Source organism: Mustelus asterias, unplaced genomic scaffold (genome assembly GCF_964213995.1).
Source record: "Mustelus asterias unplaced genomic scaffold, sMusAst1.hap1.1 HAP1_SCAFFOLD_36, whole genome shotgun sequence".
NCBI classification, from domain to species: Eukaryota; Metazoa; Chordata; class Chondrichthyes; order Carcharhiniformes; family Triakidae; genus Mustelus; species Mustelus asterias.
The window spans coordinates 3,760,594-3,782,312 of NW_027590118.1; positions in this window are offsets into that span (position 1 = coordinate 3,760,594).

Below are 21,719 nucleotides of genomic sequence, written 5' to 3' on the forward strand. Positions count from 1 at the left end.
ATGGCACTCCTCATTGACGGGGGCAATCCTCTTTGACGGGGAGCATTCCTCATTGACGGGGGCATTCCTCATTCACAGTGGGCACTCCTCATTGACAGAGAGAACTCATTGACAGGGGTGAATCCTGATTGTCAGGGGGCACTCCTCATTGTCGGGGGCCCTGCGTATTGACAGAGGGCTCTCCTCATTGACAGAGGTCACTCCTCATTGACATGCGGGCTCTCCTCATTGAAAGGGGGCCCTCCTCATTGATGGGGAGCACTCCTAATTTACAGTGGTCACTCCTCATTGACAGGGGGCACTCCTCATTGACAGGGAGCACTCCTCAATGACAGAGAGCACTCCTCATTGACAGGGTCACTCCTCATTGACAGGGTCACTCCTCATTGACAGGGTCACTCCTCATTGACAGAAGTCACTCCTCATTGACAGATTGCACCCTCATTGTCAGGGTCACTCCTCATTGACAGGCTCACTCCTCATTGACAGAGGGCACTCCTCATTGACAGGGAGCACTCCTCAATGACAGAGAGCACTCCTCATTGACGGGGGTCATTCCTCATTGACGGTTGGGCACTCCACATTGACAGAGGGGCACTCAGCATTGACAGGGGGCACTCCACATTGACAGTAGACACTACTCATTGACAGGGGGTACTTCTCATTGAAGGGACAGGGACTCCAATTTTTCAGTTCTCACTCCTAATTTACAGGGGTCACTCCTCATTGACGGGGGTACTCCTCATTGATGGGGGGGACTCCTAATTTGCAGAGGCCACTCCTCATTGACGCGGGGGGGGGGGGGCGGGACGGGCACTCCTCATTTACAGGTTCACTCATTTACAAAGTCACTCCTCATTGACGGAGGGCACTCCTCATTGACGGGGGCATTCCTCATTGACAGAGGGCACTCCGCATTGACAGAGAGAACTCCTCACTGACAGGGGTGACTCCTCATTGACAGCGGTGAATCCTCATTGTCGGGGGCCCTCCGTCTTTACAGGGGGCACTCCACATTGAAAGGCGGTACTCCACATTGGCAGGGGGCACTCCCCATTGACAGGAGGCATTCCTCATTGACGGAGGGGCACTCCTCATTTTCAGGGGTCTCTTCTCATTGAAACAGCGCACTCCTCATTGACAGGGGGCACTCCTCATTGACGGGGGCAATCCTATTTGACGGGGGCATTCCATATTGACGGGGGCATTCGCATAGACGGGGAGCATTCCTCATTGACGGGGGCGTTCCTCATTGACAGGGGGCACTCCTCACTGACAGGGGTGACTCCTCATTGACCCCGGGGTGAATCCTCATTGTCAGGGGGCACTCCTCATTGTCGGGGGCCCTCCGCATTGACAGGGGGCACTCCACATTGACAGAGGGCACTCCTCATTGACAGAGGGCACTCCTCATTGACAGGGTCGCTCCTCATTGACAGGCTCACTCCACATTGACAGAGGGTGCTCCTCATTGACAGCGGGCACTCCTCACTGACAGAGGTCACTCCTCATTGACAGGGTCGCTCCTCATTGACAGGCTCACTCCACATTGACAGAGGGTGCTCCTCATTGACAGAAGGCACTCCTCACTGACAGAGGGCACTCCTCATTGACATTGGACACTCCTCATTGACAGGGAGCACTCCTCAATGACAGAGGGCAGTCTTCATTGACGGCGGGTCACACCTCATTGACAGGGGGGTACTCCTCATTGACAGGGGGCACTCCACATTGACAGGAGACACTATTGATTGACAGGGGGCATTCCACATTGACGGGGGGCACTGCTCATTGACGGGGGCACTCCTCATTGATGGGGGACACTCCTCATTGATGGGGGGAACTCCTCGTATACGGGGGCACTCCTCATTGACGGAGGGGCACACCTCATTTTCAGGGGTCTCTTCTCATTGACACATGGCACTCCTCATTGACGGGGGCAATCCTCTTTGACGGGGAGCATTCCTCATTGACGGGGACATTCCTCATCCACAGTGGGCACTCCTCATTGACAGAGAGAACTCCTCATTGACAGGGGTGAATCCTGATTGTCAAGGGGCACTCCTCATTGTCGGGGGCCCTGCGTATTGACAGGGGGCTCTCCACATTGACAGGGGGCACTCCTCATTGAGAGCGGGCACTTCTCGTTAACAGGGGAATTACTCATTGATTGGGGGGGGGGCACTCCTTATTGACGAGCGGCACTCCTCGTTGACAGGGGGCACTCTTCAGAGACGGGGGGGCACTCCTCATTGACAGGGGGCACTCCACATTCACAGGGGGCCCTTCTCATTGACAGGAGGCACTCCTCTTTGACGGGGTGGTTCACTCCTTATTGACGGGGGTGGGCACTCCTCATTGACGGGGGGCACTCATCATTGACAGGGGGCTCTCCTCATTGACAGGGGACACTCCTCATTGACAGGGGGCTGTCCTCATTGACAGGGGGTACGCCTCATTTACAGGGGGTACACTTTATAGACGGAGGGATACTCCTCATTGACAGGGGACACTCCTCATTGAGAGGGGTCTTTCGTCATTGACGGGGCGCACTGCTCAATGATGGGGGGGCTCGTAATTTAGAGCAGTCACTCCTCATTGACGGTGGGCCACTCCTCATCTATAAGGTTACTCCTCATTGAAAGGGCGGGGGGCACTCCCCATTGACAGGGTTCACGCCTCATTGACAGGGGGCTCTCCTCATTGACAGAGGGCCCTCCTAGTTGCCAGTGGGCAATCCTCGTTGAAAGGGGGCACGCCTCATTGACAGGGGGTACCCCTCATTGACAGCGGGCACTTCTCATTGACAGCGGGCATTCCTGATTGACAGCGGCACTGCTCATTGTCAGGGGGCACTCCTCATTGACAGCAGGCACTTCTCATTGACAGGGGGCCCTCCTCATTGACGGGGGAGGGGGTGCACTCCTTATTGACCGGGGGCACTTCTCATTGACAGGGGGCAATCCTCATTGAAAGGGGGCACTGCTCATTGACCGGGGGCATTCGTCATTGACGGGGGGCACTCCTCATTGACAGAAGGCTCTCATCATTGTCAGAGGGCACTCATCATTTGCAGGGATCACTCCTCATTGACAGAGATCACATCTCATTATCACGGGGCACTCCTCCTTGTCAGGGGACCCTCCGCATTTACAGGGGGCCCTCCTCATTGTCAGCGGGCACTCCTCATTGACAGCAGGCATTCCTCTTTGACAGGGGACACTCCTCAGTGACAGGAAGAACTCCTCATTAACGGGGGCACTCCGTCTTGACAGCAGGCACTCCTCATGGACAGGGCAAACTCATTGACAAGGGGCACTGCACATTGACAGGGGGTACTTTTCATAGAAGGGTGTGCACTTCTTATTGACAGGGGGCACTACTCATTGAGGGGTGGAAGCACTCGTCATTGACGGGGGGCACTCCTCATTGACAGGGGGTACACTTTATAGATGGGTGGGCGCTCCTCATTGACAGGGGACACTCCTCATTGAGAGGGGTCTTTCGTCATTGACGGGGCGCACTGCTCAATGATGGGGGGGCTCGTAATTTAGAGCAGTCACTCCTCATTGACGGTGGGCCACTCCTCATCTATAGGGTTACTCCTCATTGAAAGGGCGGCGGGGCACTCCCCATTGACAGTGTTCACGCCTCATTGACAGGGGGCTCTCCTCATTGACAGGGGGCACTCCTCATTGACAGAGGGCCCTCCTAGTTGCCAGCGGGCAATCCTCGTTGAAAGGGGGCACGCCCCATTGACAGGGGGTACCCCTCATTGACAGCGGGCACTTCTCATTGACAGGGGGCATTCCTGATTGACAGGGGCACTGCTCATTGTCAGGGGGCACTCCTCATTGACAGGGGTCATTCGTCATTGACGGGCGGCACTGCTCAATGATGGGGGGGGGGACTCCTAACTTACAGCGGTCACTCCTCATAGACGGTGGGGCACTCCTCATTTACAGGCTTACTCCTCATTAACAGTGTGCTCTCCTCATTGACAGGGGGCACTCCTCATTGACAGAGGGCACTCCTCACTGATAGACGGCTCTCCTAGTTGACAGGGGGCACTCCTCATTGACAGCAGGCACTCCTCATTGACAGGGGGTACTCATTGACAGGGGGCACTCCTCATTGACAGGGGGCACTCCTCATTGACAGGGGGCACTCCTCATTGACAGAGGGCACTCCTCACTGATAGACGGCTCTCCTAGTTGACAGCGGGCACTCCTCGTTGACAGGGGGCACTCCTCATTGAAATCGGGCACTCCTCATTGACAGTGGGCAGTCCACATTGACGGGGGCACTCATAGTTGATAGCGGGCACTCCTCATTGACAGGAGGCACTCATCATTGACATGGGGCACTCCTCATTGACAGGGGGCACTCCTCATTGACGGGGGGGGGGCACTCCTCATTGACAGGGGGCACTCCTTGTTGTCAGCGGGCAAACGTCATTGATAGGGGACACTCATCTTTGACAAGGGGTACTCCTCATTTACAGGGTCACGCCACATTTCCAGGGTTACTCCTCATTGCCGGGGGGCACTAATCATTGACGGGGCACTACTCATTGACAGAGGGCACTCATTGTTGATAGCGGGCACTCCTCATTGACAGGGGGCACTCCTCAGTGACGGGGGGGCACTCCTCATTGACAGGGGGCACTCCTCATTGACGGGGGGGGCACTCCTCATTGACAGTGGGCATTCCTCATTGGCAGGGGGTACCCCTCATTTAGAGGGAGCACTCCTCATTGACAGGGGGCACTCCTCATTGACACGGGGCACTCCTCATTGACAGAGTGCACTCCTCATTGACAGCGGGCAAACGTCATTGATAGGGGACACTCATCTTTGACAAGGGGTACTCCTCATTTACAGGGTCACGCCACATTTCCAGGGTTACTCCTCATTGCCGGGGGGCACTAATCATTGACGGGGCACTACTCATTGACAGAGGGCACTCATTGTTGATAGCGGGCACTCCTCATTGACATGGGGCCCTCCGCACTGAGAGCGGGCAAAACACATTGACAGGGGACAGTCCACATTGACAGTGGGCACTCATAGTTGATAGCGGTCACTCCACATTGACAGGGGGCCCTCCGCATTGACAGAGGGCAGTACCCATTGACACGGGGCACTCCTCATTGACAGGGGGCACTCCTCATTGACAGGGGGAACTCCTCATTGACAGGGGGCACTCCTCATTGACAGCGGGCAATCCTCATTGTAAGGGGGCACTCCTCATTGACAGGAGGCACTCCTCATGACAGGGGGTACTCCTCATTGACAGGGGCACTCCTCATTGACAGCGGGCACTCCTCATTGACAAGGGGCACACCTCATTGACGGCGGGGTGTGCATTCCTTACTGACCGGGGGCACTTCTCATTGACAGGGGGCACTCCTCATTGACAGGGGGGTCTCCTCATCAACAGGGGGTACTCCTCATTGGCGTGGGAACTCTGTATTGAAAGGGGGCACTGCTTATTGACCGGGGGCTTTCGTCATTGACGGGGTTACTCCTCATTGACAGAATGCTCTCATCATTGACAGAGGACACGCATCATTGACAGGCATCACTCCTCATTGACAGAGATCACTCCTCATTATCAGGTGGCACTCCACATTGTCAGGCGGACCTCCGCATTTACAGGGGGCTCTCCTAATTGACAGGGGGCACTCCTCATTGACTGGGGGCACTCCTCATTGACAGCAGGCACTGCTCATTGACAGGAGACACTCCTCATTGACAGGAAGCACTCCTCATTAGCAGGGGGCACTCCTCATTGACTGGGGGCACTCCTCATTGACAGCAGGCACTCCTCATTGACAGGGGGTACTCATTGACAGGGGGCACTCCTCATTGACAGGGGGCACTCCTCATTGACAGGGGGCACTCTTCATTGACAGAGGGCGCTCCTCATTGACAGCGGGCACTCCTCATGGACAGCGGGCACTCCTCGTTGACAGGGGACATCCCTCATTGACAGGGGGCAGTCCACATTGTCGGGGGCACTCATAGTTGACAGCGGGCACTCCTCATTGACAGGGGGCACTCCGCATTGACAGGGGGCGAAACCCATTGACAGGGGGCACTCCTCATTGACAGGGGGCACTCCTCATTGACAGAGGGCACTCCTTATTGACAAGTGGCACTCCTCATTGACAGAGGGCACTCCTCATTGACTGCGTGTAGCACTCCTTATTGACGGGGGCACTCCTCATTGACCGGGGGCACTCCTCATTGACAGCGGGCACGTCTCGTTAACTGGGGGGGGGGGGGCACTCCGTATTGACGGGGGGCACTCCTCATTAATAGGGGGCACTCTTCAGAGACGGGGGGTGGGCTCTCCTCATTGACAAGGGGCACTCCACATTGACAGGGGGACATTCTCATTTACAGGAGGCACTCTTCTTTGACGGGGTGGTTCACTCCTTATTGACGTGGGTGGGCACTCCTCATTGACGGGGGGCACTCATCATTGACAGGGTCTCTCCCCATTGACAGGGGGCACTTCTCATTGACAGGGGGCTCTCCTCATTGACAGGGGGTACTCCTCATTGACAGGGGGTACACTTTATAGACGGGGGGACACTCCTCATTGAAAGGGGACACTCCTCATTGAGAGGGGTCTTTCGTCATTGACGGGGGGCACTGCTCAATAATGGGGGGGCTCCTAATTTAGAGCGGCCACTCCCCATTGACGGTGGGGCACTCCTCATCTACAGGGTTACTTCTCATTGAAAGGGCGGGGGCACTCCTCATTGACAGGGTTCACGCCTGATTGACAGGGGGCTCTCCTCATTGACAGGGGACACTCCACATTGACAGGGGGCACTCCTCATTGACAGAGGGCACTCCTCTTTGACAGGGGGCAAACGTCATTGACAGCAGACACTCATCATTTAGAGGGTCACGCCTCATTTCCAGGGTTACTCCTCATTGCGGGTTGCACTTCTCATTGACGGGGCACTACTCATTGACAGAGGGCACTTATTCTTGATAGCGGGCACTCCTCGTTGACAGGGGGTACCCCTCATTGACAGGGGGCACTCCTCATTGACTGGGGGCACTCCTTATTGACACGGGGCACTCCTCATTGACAGAGGGCACTCCTCATTGACAGAGGGTACTCCTCATTGACAGCGGACACTCCACGTTGACAGGGGACACACCTCATTGACAGGGGGCAAACGTCATTGACAGCAGACACTCATCATTTAGAGGGTCACGCCTCATTTCCAGGGTTACTCCTCATTGCGGGTTTCACTTCTCATTGACGGGGCACTACTCATTGACAGAGGGCACTTATTCTTGATAGCGGGCACTTCTCATTGACATGGAGCCCTCTGCATTGAGAGGAGGCAAAACCCATTGACAGAGTGCACTCCTTGTTGACAGGGGGCAGTCCACATTGACAGGGGGCCCTCATAGTTGATAGCGGGCACTCCTCATTGACAGGGGGCACTCCGCATTGACAGGGGGCAATACCCAAAGACACGGGCACTCCTCATTGACAGGGGACACTCCTCATTGACAGCGAGCACTCCTCATTGACAGGGGGCACTCCTCATTGACAGCGGGCACTCCACGTTGACAGGGGACACACCTCATTGACAGGGGGCAAACGTCATTGACAGCAGACACTCATCATTTACAGGTTCACGCCTCATTTCCAGGGTTACTCCTCATTGCGGGTTGCACATCTCATTGACGGGGCACTGATCATTGACAGAGGGCACTTATTCTTGATAGCGGGCACTCCTCATTGACATGGAGCCCTCCGCATTCAGAGGGGGCAAAACCCATTGACAGGGTGCAATCCTTGTTGACAGGGGGCAGTCCACATTGACAGGGGGCCCTCATAGTTGATAGCGGGCACTCCTCATTGACAGGGGACACTCCGCATTGACAGGGGGCAATACCCAAAGACACGGGCACTCCTCATTGACAGGGGACACTCCTCATTGAAAGCGAGCACTCCTCATTGACAGGGGGCACTCCTCATTGAAAGCGGGAACTCCTCATTGACAGGGGGCAATCCTCAATCACAGGGGGCACTCCTCATTGACAGGGGGCAATACCCATTGACACGGGGCACTCCTCATTGACAGGGGGCAGTCCTCACTGGCAGGGAGCAATCCTCATTGACAGGGGGCACTCCTCATTGACAGCGGGCACTCCTCATTGACGGGGGTAGTCCTTTTTGACAGGGGGCACTCCTCATTGAGAGGGGGTACTCCTCATTGACAGGGGCACTGCTCATTGACAAGCGGCACTCCTCATTGACATCGGGCACTTCTCATTGACAGGGGGCACTCCTCATTTACGGGAGGGGGGTGCACTCCTTATTGACCGGGGGCACTTCTCAATTACAGGGGGCTCTCCTCATTGAAAGGGGGGACTGCTCATTGACGAGTGGGAGCATCGTCATTGACGGGGGGCACTCCTCATTGACAGGGGGTACACATTATAGACGGGTGGGCGCTCCTCATTGACAGGGGACATTCCTCATTGACAGGGGTCATTCGTCATTGACGGGGTGGACTGCTCAATGATGGGGGCGACTCCTAATTTACAGTGGTCACTCCTCATAGACGGTGGAGCACTCCTCATTTACAGGCTTACTCCTCATTGACAGCGTGCTCTCCTCATTGACAGGAGGCACTCCTCATTTACGGCGGGGGGGGGTACACTCCTTATTGTCTGGGGGCACTTCTCATTGACAGGGGGATCTCCTCATTTACAGGCTTACTCCTCATTGACAGTGTGCTCTCCTCATTGACGGGGGCACTCCTCATTGACAGCGGGCAGTCCACATTGACAGGGGGCACTCCTCATTGAGAGGGGGTACTCCTCATTGACAGAGGGCACTCCTCATTGACAGAGGGCACTCCTCATTGACAGGGGGTACTCCTCATTGACAGGGGGCACTCCTCATTGACAGGGGGCACTCCTCATTGACAGGGGCACTCCTCATTGACAGGGGGCAAACCCATTGACAAGGGGCACTCCTCATTGACAGGGGGCACTCCTCATTGTCAGGGGGCACTCCTCATTGACAGGGGACACTCCTCATTGACGGGGGGGCACTCCTTATTGACGGGGGGCACTCCTCATTGACAGGGGGCACTCCTCATTGACAGTGGGCACTCCTAGTTGTCAGCGGGCGCTCCTCATTGACAGGGGTCACTCCTCATTGACAGGGGGTACCCCTCATTGACAGGGAGCTCTCCTCATTGACAGGGGCACTCCTCATTGACAGGGGACACTCCTCATTGACAGAGGGCACTCCTCATTGGCAGCGGCACTCCTCATTGACAGAGTGCACTCCTCATTGACAGGAGGCACTCCTCATTTACGGCCTGGGGGGGTGCACTCCTTATTGTCTGGGGGCACTTCTCATTGACAGGGGGATCTCCTCATTTACAGGCTTACTCCTCATTGAAAGTGTGCTCTACTCATTGACAGGGGGCACTCCGCATTGACAGCGGGCAGTCCACATTGACAGGGGGCACTCCTCATTGACAGGGGCTACTCCTCATTGACAGAGGGCACTCCTCATTGACAGAGGGCACTCCTCATTGACAGGGGGTACTCCTCATTGACAGGGGGCACTCCTCATTGACAGGGGGCACTCCTCATTGACAGGGGCACTCCCCATTGACAGGGGGCAAACCCATTGACAGGGGGCACTCCTCATTGACAGGGGGCACTCCTCATTGTCAGGTGGCACTCCTCATTGACAGGGAACACTCCTCATTGACGGGGGGGGCACTCCTTATTGACGGGGGGGGCACTCCTCATTGACAGGGGGCACTCCTCATTGACAGTGGGCACTCCTAGTTGTCAGCGGGCGCTCCTCATTGACAGGGGTCACTCCTCATTGACAGGGGGTACCCCTCATTGACAGGGAGCTCTCCTCATTGACAGGGGGCACTCCTCATTGACAGGGGGCACTCCTCATTGACAGAGGGCACTCCTCATTGGCAGCGGCACTCCTCATTGACAGAGTGCACTCCTCATTGACAGCGGGCAAACGTCATTGACAGGGGACACTCATCTTTGACAAGGGGCACTCCTCATTTACAGGGTGACGCCTCATTTCCAGGGTTACTCCTCATTGACGGGGCCACGTCTCATTGACGGGGTACTCCTCATTGACATAGAGCCCTCCGCATTGACAGGGGGCAAAACCTTTTGACAGGGTGCACTCCTCATTGACAGGGGGCAGTCCACATTGACAGGGGGCATAGCGGTCACTCCACATTGACAGGGGGCCCTCCGCAGAGACAGAGGGCAATACCCATTGACACGGGGCACTCCACATTGACAGGGGGCACTCCTCATTGACAGGGGGCAATTCTCATTGACAGGGGGTCACTCCTCATTGACAGCGGGCACTCCTCATGACAGGGGGAAAACGTCATTGACAGGGGACACTCATTTTTGACAAGGGGCACTCCTCATTTACAGGGTCACGTCTCATTTCCAGGGTTACTCCTCATTGACGGGGGCACTTCTCATTGACGGGGCACTAATCATTGACAGAGGGCTCTCATTGTGGATAGCGGGCACTCCTCATTGACATAGGGCCCTTCCGCATTGACAGGGGGCAAAACCCATTTGCAGGGTGCACTCCTCATTGACAGGGGACAGTCCACATTGACGGGGGCACTCATAGTTGATAGCAGTCACTCCACAATGAGTGGGGGGCCCTCCGCATTGACAGAGGGCAATATCCATTGACACGGGGCAATCCTCATTGACAGGGAGCACTCCTCATTGACAGGGGGCACTCCTCATTGACAGCGGGCACTCCTCATTGACAGGGGGCACTCCTCATTGAAAGGGGGCACTCCTCATTGACAGGGGGCACTCCTCATTGAAAGGGGGCACTCCTCATTGACAGAGGGCACACCACATTGACAGCGGGCACGTCTCATTGACAGGGGGCACTCCTCATTGACAGAGGACACTCCTCATTGACAGGGGGTACTCCTCATTGAGAAGGGGCACTCCTCATTGACAGGGGGCACTCCTCATTGACAGATGGCACTCCTCATTGAAATCGGGCACTCCTCATCGACAGCGGGCAGTCCACATTGACAGGGGGCCCTCCTCATTGACAGGGACCACTCCTCATTGACAGGGGGGTCTCCTCATTGACAGGGGGCGCTGCTCATTGACAGAGGGCACTCCACATTGACAGGGGGCACTCCACATTGACAGGGGGCACTCTTCATTGACGGGAGGGTGTGCATTCCTTATTGACCGGGGGCACTTCTCATTGACAGGGGGCACTTCTCATTGACAGGGGGTACTCCTCATTGGCGTCGGCACTCTGCATTGACAGGGTGCACTCCTCATTGACAGGGGACACTCCACATTGACAGGGGGCACTCCTCATTGACAGAGGGCACTCCTCTTTGACAGGGGGCAAACGTCATTGACAGCAGACACTCATCATTTAGAGGGTCACGCCTCATTTCCAGGGTTACTCCTCATTGCGGGTTGCACTTCTCATTGACGGGGCACTACTCATTGACAGAGGGCACTTATTCTTGATAGCGGGCACTCCTCGTTGACAGGGGGTACCCCTCATTGACAGGGGGCACTCCTCATTGACTGGGGGCACTCCTTATTGACACGGGGCACTCCTCATTGACAGAGGGCACTCCTCATTGACAGAGGGTACTCCGCATTGACAGCGGACACTCCACGTTGACAGGGGACACACCTCATTGACAGGGGGCAAACGTCATTGACAGCAGACACTCATCATTTAGAGGGTCACGCCTCATTTCCAGGGTTACTCCTCATTGCGGGTTTCACTTCTCATTGACGGGGCACTACTCATTGACAGAGGGCACTTATTCTTGATAGCGGGCACTTCTCATTGACATGGAGCCCTCTGCATTGAGAGGAGGCAAAACCCATTGACAGAGTGCACTCCTTGTTGACAGGGGGCAGTCCACATTGACAGGGGGCCCTCATAGTTGATAGCGGGCACTCCTCATTGACAGGGGGCACTCCGCATTGACAGGGGGCAATACCCAAAGACACGGGCACTCCTCATTGACAGGGGACACTCCTCATTGACAGCGAGCACTCCTCATTGACAGGGGGCACTCCTCATTGACAGCGGGCACTCCACGTTGACAGGGGACACACCTCATTGACAGGGGGCAAACGTCATTGACAGCAGACACTCATCATTTACAGGTTCACGCCTCATTTCCAGGGTTACTCCTCATTGCGGGTTGCACATCTCATTGACGGGGCACTGATCATTGACAGAGGGCACTTATTCTTGATAGCGGGCACTCCTCATTGACATGGAGCCCTCCGCATTCAGAGGGGGCAAAACCCATTGACAGGGTGCAATCCTTGTTGACAGGGGGCAGTCCACATTGACAGGGGGCCCTCATAGTTGATAGCGGGCACTCCTCATTGACAGGGGACACTCCGCATTGACAGGGGGCAATACCCAAAGACACGGGCACTCCTCATTGACAGGGGACACTCCTCATTGAAAGCGAGCACTCCTCATTGACAGGGGGCACTCCTCATTGAAAGCGGGAACTCCTCATTGACAGGGGGCAATCCTCAATCACAGGGGGCACTCCTCATTGACAGGGGGCAATACCCATTGACACGGGGCACTCCTCATTGACAGGGGGCAGTCCTCACTGGCAGGGAGCAATCCTCATTGACAGGGGGCACTCCTCATTGACAGCGGGCACTCCTCATTGACGGGGGTAGTCCTTTTTGACAGGGGGCACTCCTCATTGAGAGGGGGTACTCCTCATTGACAGGGGCACTGCTCATTGACAAGCGGCACTCCTCATTGACATCGGGCACTTCTCATTGACAGGGGGCACTCCTCATTTACGGGAGGGGGGTGCACTCCTTATTGACCGGGGGCACTTCTCAATTACAGGGGGCTCTCCTCATTGAAAGGGGGGACTGCTCATTGACGAGTGGGAGCATCGTCATTGACGGGGGGCACTCCTCATTGACAGGGGGTACACATTATAGACGGGTGGGCGCTCCTCATTGACAGGGGACATTCCTCATTGACAGGGGTCATTCGTCATTGACGGGGTGGACTGCTCAATGATGGGGGCGACTCCTAATTTACAGTGGTCACTCCTCATAGACGGTGGAGCACTCCTCATTTACAGGCTTACTCCTCATTGACAGCGTGCTCTCCTCATTGACAGGAGGCACTCCTCATTTACGGCGGGGGGGGGTACACTCCTTATTGTCTGGGGGCACTTCTCATTGACAGGGGGATCTCCTCATTTACAGGCTTACTCCTCATTGACAGTGTGCTCTCCTCATTGACGGGGGCACTCCTCATTGACAGCGGGCAGTCCACATTGACAGGGGGCACTCCTCATTGAGAGGGGGTACTCCTCATTGACAGAGGGCACTCCTCATTGACAGAGGGCACTCCTCATTGACAGGGGGTACTCCTCATTGACAGGGGGCACTCCTCATTGACAGGGGGCACTCCTCATTGACAGGGGCACTCCTCATTGACAGGGGGCAAACCCATTGACAAGGGGCACTCCTCATTGACAGGGGGCACTCCTCATTGTCAGGGGGCACTCCTCATTGACAGGGGACACTCCTCATTGACGGGGGGGCACTCCTTATTGACGGGGGGCACTCCTCATTGACAGGGGGCACTCCTCATTGACAGTGGGCACTCCTAGTTGTCAGCGGGCGCTCCTCATTGACAGGGGTCACTCCTCATTGACAGGGGGTACCCCTCATTGACAGGGAGCTCTCCTCATTGACAGGGGCACTCCTCATTGACAGGGGACACTCCTCATTGACAGAGGGCACTCCTCATTGGCAGCGGCACTCCTCATTGACAGAGTGCACTCCTCATTGACAGGAGGCACTCCTCATTTACGGCCTGGGGGGGTGCACTCCTTATTGTCTGGGGGCACTTCTCATTGACAGGGGGATCTCCTCATTTACAGGCTTACTCCTCATTGAAAGTGTGCTCTACTCATTGACAGGGGGCACTCCGCATTGACAGCGGGCAGTCCACATTGACAGGGGGCACTCCTCATTGACAGGGGCTACTCCTCATTGACAGAGGGCACTCCTCATTGACAGAGGGCACTCCTCATTGACAGGGGGTACTCCTCATTGACAGGGGGCACTCCTCATTGACAGGGGGCACTCCTCATTGACAGGGGCACTCCCCATTGACAGGGGGCAAACCCATTGACAGGGGGCACTCCTCATTGACAGGGGGCACTCCTCATTGTCAGGTGGCACTCCTCATTGACAGGGAACACTCCTCATTGACGGGGGGGGCACTCCTTATTGACGGGGGGGGCACTCCTCATTGACAGGGGGCACTCCTCATTGACAGTGGGCACTCCTAGTTGTCAGCGGGCGCTCCTCATTGACAGGGGTCACTCCTCATTGACAGGGGGTACCCCTCATTGACAGGGAGCTCTCCTCATTGACAGGGGGCACTCCTCATTGACAGGGGGCACTCCTCATTGACAGAGGGCACTCCTCATTGGCAGCGGCACTCCTCATTGACAGAGTGCACTCCTCATTGACAGCGGGCAAACGTCATTGACAGGGGACACTCATCTTTGACAAGGGGCACTCCTCATTTACAGGGTGACGCCTCATTTCCAGGGTTACTCCTCATTGACGGGGCCACGTCTCATTGACGGGGTACTCCTCATTGACATAGAGCCCTCCGCATTGACAGGGGGCAAAACCTTTTGACAGGGTGCACTCCTCATTGACAGGGGGCAGTCCACATTGACAGGGGGCATAGCGGTCACTCCACATTGACAGGGGGCCCTCCGCAGAGACAGAGGGCAATACCCATTGACACGGGGCACTCCACATTGACAGGGGGCACTCCTCATTGACAGGGGGCAATTCTCATTGACAGGGGGTCACTCCTCATTGACAGCGGGCACTCCTCATGACAGGGGGAAAACGTCATTGACAGGGGACACTCATTTTTGACAAGGGGCACTCCTCATTTACAGGGTCACGTCTCATTTCCAGGGTTACTCCTCATTGACGGGGGCACTTCTCATTGACGGGGCACTAATCATTGACAGAGGGCTCTCATTGTGGATAGCGGGCACTCCTCATTGACATAGGGCCCTTCCGCATTGACAGGGGGCAAAACCCATTTGCAGGGTGCACTCCTCATTGACAGGGGACAGTCCACATTGACGGGGGCACTCATAGTTGATAGCAGTCACTCCACAATGAGTGGGGGGCCCTCCGCATTGACAGAGGGCAATATCCATTGACACGGGGCAATCCTCATTGACAGGGAGCACTCCTCATTGACAGGGGGCACTCCTCATTGACAGCGGGCACTCCTCATTGACAGGGGGCACTCCTCATTGAAAGGGGGCACTCCTCATTGACAGGGGGCACTCCTCATTGAAAGGGGGCACTCCTCATTGACAGAGGGCACACCACATTGACAGCGGGCACGTCTCATTGACAGGGGGCACTCCTCATTGACAGAGGACACTCCTCATTGACAGGGGGTACTCCTCATTGAGAAGGGGCACTCCTCATTGACAGGGGGCACTCCTCATTGACAGATGGCACTCCTCATTGAAATCGGGCACTCCTCATCGACAGCGGGCAGTCCACATTGACAGTGGGCCCTCCTCATTGACAGGGACCACTCCTCATTGACAGGGGGGTCTCCTCATTGACAGGGGGCGCTGCTCATTGACAGAGGGCACTCCACATTGACAGGGGGCACTCCACATTGACAGGGGGCACTCTTCATTGACGGGAGGGTGTGCATTCCTTATTGACCGGGGGCACTTCTCATTGACAGGGGGCACTTCTCATTGACAGGGGGTACTCCTCATTGGCGTCGGCACTCTGCATTGACAGGGTGCACTCCTCATTGACAGGGGGCAGTCCACATTGACAGGGGGCACTCATAGTTGATAGCGGTCACTCCACTTTGACAGGGTTCCCTCCGCATTGAAAGAGGGCAATACCCATTGACACGGGGCAGTCCTCATTGACAGGGGGCACTCCTCATTGACAGGGGTCACTCCTCATTGACAGCGGGCACTCCTCAATGACTTTGGTTACTCCTCATTGACAAGGGCACAGCTCATTGACAGGGGGCACTCCTCATTGACGTGTGGGTGTGCATTCCTTATTGACAGGGGGTAATCCTCATTGACAGGGGCCATTCCTCATTGACAGGGGGGTCTCCTCATTGACAGGGGGCACTCCTCATTGACAGGGGGTACTCCTCATTGGAGTGGGCACTCTGCATTGGCAGGGGGCACTGCTCTTTGTCCGGGGGCTTTCGTCATTGACGGGGGGCACTCCTCATTGACAGAAGGCTCTCATCATTGACAGAGGGCACTCATCATTGACAGGGGTCACTCCTAATTGACAAAGATCACTCCTCATTTTCCGGTGGCACTCCTCATTGTCAGCGGGCCCTCCGCATTTACAGGGGGCCCTCCTCATTGACAGGGGGCACTTCTCATTGACAGAGGTCACTCCACATTGACAGTAGGCACTTCTCATTGACAGGGGAGACTCCTCATTGACAGGAAGCACTCCTCATTAAGAGGGGGCACTCCTCATTGACAGCAGGCACTCCTCATGGACAGGGCAAACTCATTGAAAAGGGGCACTTCTCATTGACAGGGGGTACTCTTCATAGAAGGGGGAGCACTTCTCTTTGACAGAGGGCACTACTCATTGACGGGTGGGGGCACTCCTCATTGACGGGGGGGGACTCCTCATTGAAAGGGGGAAAACATTATAGACGGGGGGCGCTCGTCATTGACAGGGGACACTCCTCATTGACAGGGGTCATTCGTCATTGACGGGGGGTACTACTCAATGATTGGGGGGACTGCTAATTTACAGCGTTCACTCCTCATTGACGGTGGGGCACTCCTCATTTTCAGAGTTACTCCTCATTGACAGGGGGCTCTCCTCATTGACAGGGGGCACTCCTCATTGACGGGGCACTCCGCATTGACAGAGGGCTCTCCTAGTTGACAGCGGGCACTCCTCATTGACAGGGGGCACTCCTCATTGACAGGGGGCACTCTTCATTGACAGGGGGCACTCCGCATTGACAGGGGGCACTCCTCATTGACAGGGTGCACTCCTCATTGACAGGGGGCACTCCTCATTGACAGCGGGCACTCCTCATTGACAGCGGGCACTCCTCATTGACAGGGCCACTCCTCATTGACAGGGGGTACTCCTCATTGACAGGGGGCACTCCACATTGACAGGGGGACCTTCTCATTTACAGGAGGCACTCTTCTTTGACGGGGTGGTTCACTCCTTATTGACGTGGGTGGGCACTCCTCATTGACGGGGGGCACTCATCATTGACAGCGGGAACTCCTCATTGACGGGGGCAGTCCTTTTTGACAGGGGGCACTCCTCATTGAGAGGGGGTACTCCTCATTGACAGGGGCACTCCTCATTGACAGGGGGCACTCCTCATTGACAGCGGGCACTCCTCATTCACAGGGGGCAATCCTCATTGACAGGGGGCAATACCCATTGACACGGGGCACTCCTCATTGACAGGGGGCACTCCTCATTGACAGCGGGCACTCCTCATTGACGGGGGCAGTCCTTTTTGACAGGGGGCACTCCTCATTGAGAGGGGGTACTCCTCATTGACAGGGGCACTGCTCATTGACAAGCGGCACTCCTCATTGACATCGGGCACTTCTCATTGACAGGGGGCACTCCTCATTTACGGGAGGGGTGTGCACTCCTTATTGACCGGGGGCACTTCTCATTGACAGGGGGCTCTCCTCATTGACAGGGTGTACTCCTCATTGACAGGGGGGTCTCCTCATTGAAAGGGGGGACTCCTCATTGACGCGTGGGAGCACTCGTCATTGACGTGGGGCACTCCTCATTGACAGGGGGTACACATTATAGACGGGTGGGCGCTCCTCATTGACGGGGACATTCCTCATTGACAGGGGTCATTCGTCATTGACGGGGGGGACTGCTCAATGATGGGGGAACTCCTAATTTACAGTGGTCACTCCTCATAGACGGCGGAGCACTCCTCATTTACAGGCTTACTCCTCATTGACAGCGTGCTCTCCTCATTGACAGGAGGCACTCCTCATTTACGGCGGGGGGGTGCACTCCTTATTGTCTGGGGGCACTTCTCATTGACAGGGGGATCTCCTCATTTACAGGCTTACTACTCATTGACAGTGTGCTCTCCTCATTGACAGGGGGCACTCCTCATTGACAGCGTGCAGTCCACATTGACAGGGAGCACTCCTCATTGACAGGGGGTACTCCTCATTGACAGAGGGCACTCTTCATTGACAGAGGGCACTCCTCATTGACAGGGGGTACTCCTCATTGACAGGGGGCACTCCTCATTGACAGGGGGTACTCCTCATTGGCGTGGGCACTCCTCATTGACAGGGGGTCCACTTTATCGGCGGGGGAAGCTCCTCATTGACAGGGGACACTCCACATTAACAGGGGTCATTCGTCACTGACGGGGGGCACTGCTCAATGATGGGGGGACTCCTAATTTACAGCGGTCACTCCTCATTGACAGTGGGGCACTCCTCATTTACAGGGTTACTCCTCATTGACAAGGAGGCTCTCCTCATTGACAGGGGGCACTCCTAAGTGACGGAGGGCACTCCGAATTGACAGCGGGCACTCCTCATTGACAGGGTGCACTCATAGTTGATAGCGGGCACTCCTCATTGACAGGGGAACTCCGCATTGACAGGGGACGAAACCCATTGACAGGGCGCACTCCTCATTGACAGAGGGCACTCCTCATTGACAGGGGGCACTCCTTATTGACAGGGGGCACTCCTCATTGACAGGTGGCACTCCTCATTGACGGCGTGGGGCACTCCTTATTGACGGGGTCACTCCTCATTGACCGGGGTCACTCCTCATTGACAGCGGGCACTTTTTGTTAACAGGAGGACTACTCATTGACGGGGGTGCACTCCTTATTGACGGGGGCACTCCTCATTGACAGGGGGCACTCTTCAGAGACGGGGGGGCACTGCTCATTGACAGGGGGCACTCCACATTGCCAGGGGCCCATCTCATTAACAGGAGGCACTCCTCTTTGACGGGGTGGTTCACTCTATATTGACGGGGGGGGGACTCCTCATTGACGGGGGGCACTCATCGTTGACAGGGGGCTATCCTCATTGACAGAGGGCACTCCTCATTGACAGGGGGCACTCCTCATTGACAGGGGGTACACTTTATAGACGGGGGGACACTCCTCATTGAAAGGGGGCACTCCTCATTGACGGCGGTCATTCGTCATTGACGGGGTCACTGCTCAATGATGGGGAGGCTCCTAATTTAGAGCGGTCACTCCTCTTTGACGTTGGGGCACTCCTCATTAACATGGGGCCCTCCGCATTGACAGGGGGCTAAACCCATTGACAGGGTGCACTCCTTTTTGACAGGGGTCACTCAAAGTTGATAGCGGGCACTCCTCATTGACAGGGGGCACTCCGCATTGACAGGGGGCAATACCGATTGACAGGGGGCACTCCTCATTGACAGGGGGCACTCCTCATTGACAGAGAGCACTCCTCATTGACAGGGGGCACACGTCATTGACAGCGGGCACTCCTCATTGACAGGGGGCACTCCTCTTTGACAGGGTCACTCTTCATTGACAGGGGGTACTCCTCATTGACAGGGGCACTGCTCATTGACAGCGGGCACTTCTCATTGACAGGGGGCACTCCTCATTGACAGGGGGCACTCCTCATTGACAGCGGGCACTCCTCATTGAAAGGGGCACTCCACATTGACAGGGGGCACTCCTCATTGACAGGGGATACTCCTCATTGACAAGGGCACAGCTCATTGACAGGGGGCACTCCTCATTGACAGCGGGCAGTTCTCAATGACAGGGGGCACACCTCATTGGCGGGGGTGTGTGCATTCCTTATTGACCGGGTGCACTTCTCATTGACAGGGGGTACTCCTCATTGACAGGGGGCACTCCTCATTGACAGGGGGCACTCCTCATTGACAGCGGGCACTCCTCATTGAAAGGGGGCACTCCTGATTGACAGCGGGCACTCCTCATTGAAAGGGGGCACTCCTCATTGACAGGGGGCACTCCTCATGACAGGGGGTACTCCTCATTGACAGGGGCACTGCTCATTGACAGGGGGCACTCCTCATTGACAGCGGGCACTCCTCATTGAAAGGGGGCACTCCTCATTAACAGGGGGCACTCCTCATGACAGGGGGTACTTCTCATTGACAGGGGCACTGCTCATTGACAGAGGGCACTCCGCATTGTGAACGTGCACTTCTCATTGACAGGGGGCACTCCTCATTGGCGGGGGGGTGTGCATTCCTTATTGACCATGGGCACTACTCATTGACAGGGGGTACTCCTCATTGACAAGGGCCACTCCTCATTGACAGGGGAGTCTCCACTTTGACAGGGGGCACTCCTCATTGAGAGGGGGTACTCCTCATTGGCGTGGGTACTCTGCACTGACAGGGTGCACTCCTCATTGTCAGGGGGCAGTCCACATTGACAGGGGGCACTCATAGTTGATAGCGGTCACTCCACATTGACTGGGAGCCCTCCGCATTGACAGAGGGCAATACCCATTGACACGGCGCACTCCTCATTGACAGGGGACACTCCTCATTGACAGGGGGCACTCCTCATTGGCAGGGGGCACTCCTCATTGACAGGGGGCACTCCTCATTGACGGGGGTGTGTGCATTCCTTATTGACCGGGAGCACTTCTCATTGACATGGGGCACTCTGCATTGACAGGGTGCACTCCTCATTGTCAGGGGGCAGTCCACATTGACATGGGACACTCATACTTGATAGCGGTCACTCCACATTGACTGGGGGTCCTCCTCATTGACAGGGGGTTCTCCTCATTGACAGGGGGCACTCCTCACTGACAGGGGTCAGTCCACATTGACATGGGACACTCATACTTGATAGCGGAAACTCCACATTGACAGGGGGCCCTCCGCATTGACAGAGGGTAATATCCACTGACACGGGATACTCCTCATTGACAAGGGGCACTCCTCATTGACAGGGGGCACTCCTCATTGACAGCGGGCACTCCTCATTGAAAGGGACACTCCTCATTGAAAGGGACACTCCTCATTGACAGGGGGTGCGCCTCATTGACAAGGGCAAAGCTCATTGACAGGGGGCACTCCTCATTGACAGCGGGCAGTTCTCATTGACAGGGGGCACTCCTCATTGACAGGGGGGTCTCCTCATTGACAGGGGACACTCCTCATTGACAGGGGGTACTCCTCATTGGCGTGGGCACTTGGCATTGACAGGGGGCACTGCTCATTGACCGGGGACTTTCGTAATTGACAGCGGGCAGTTCTCATTGACAGAAGGCTCTCATCATTGACAGAGGGCACTCATCATTGACAGGGGTCACTCCTCATTGACAGAGATCACTCCTCATTTTCAGGAGGCCCTCCGCATTTACAGGGGGGCCTCCTCATTGTCAGGGGGCACTCCTCATTGCCAGCGGGCACTCCTCATTGACAGCAGGCACTCCTCATTGACAGGAAGCACTCCTCATTAACAGGGGGCACTCCTCATTGACAGCAGGCACTCCTCATGGACAGGGCAAACTCATTGAAAAGGGGCATTTC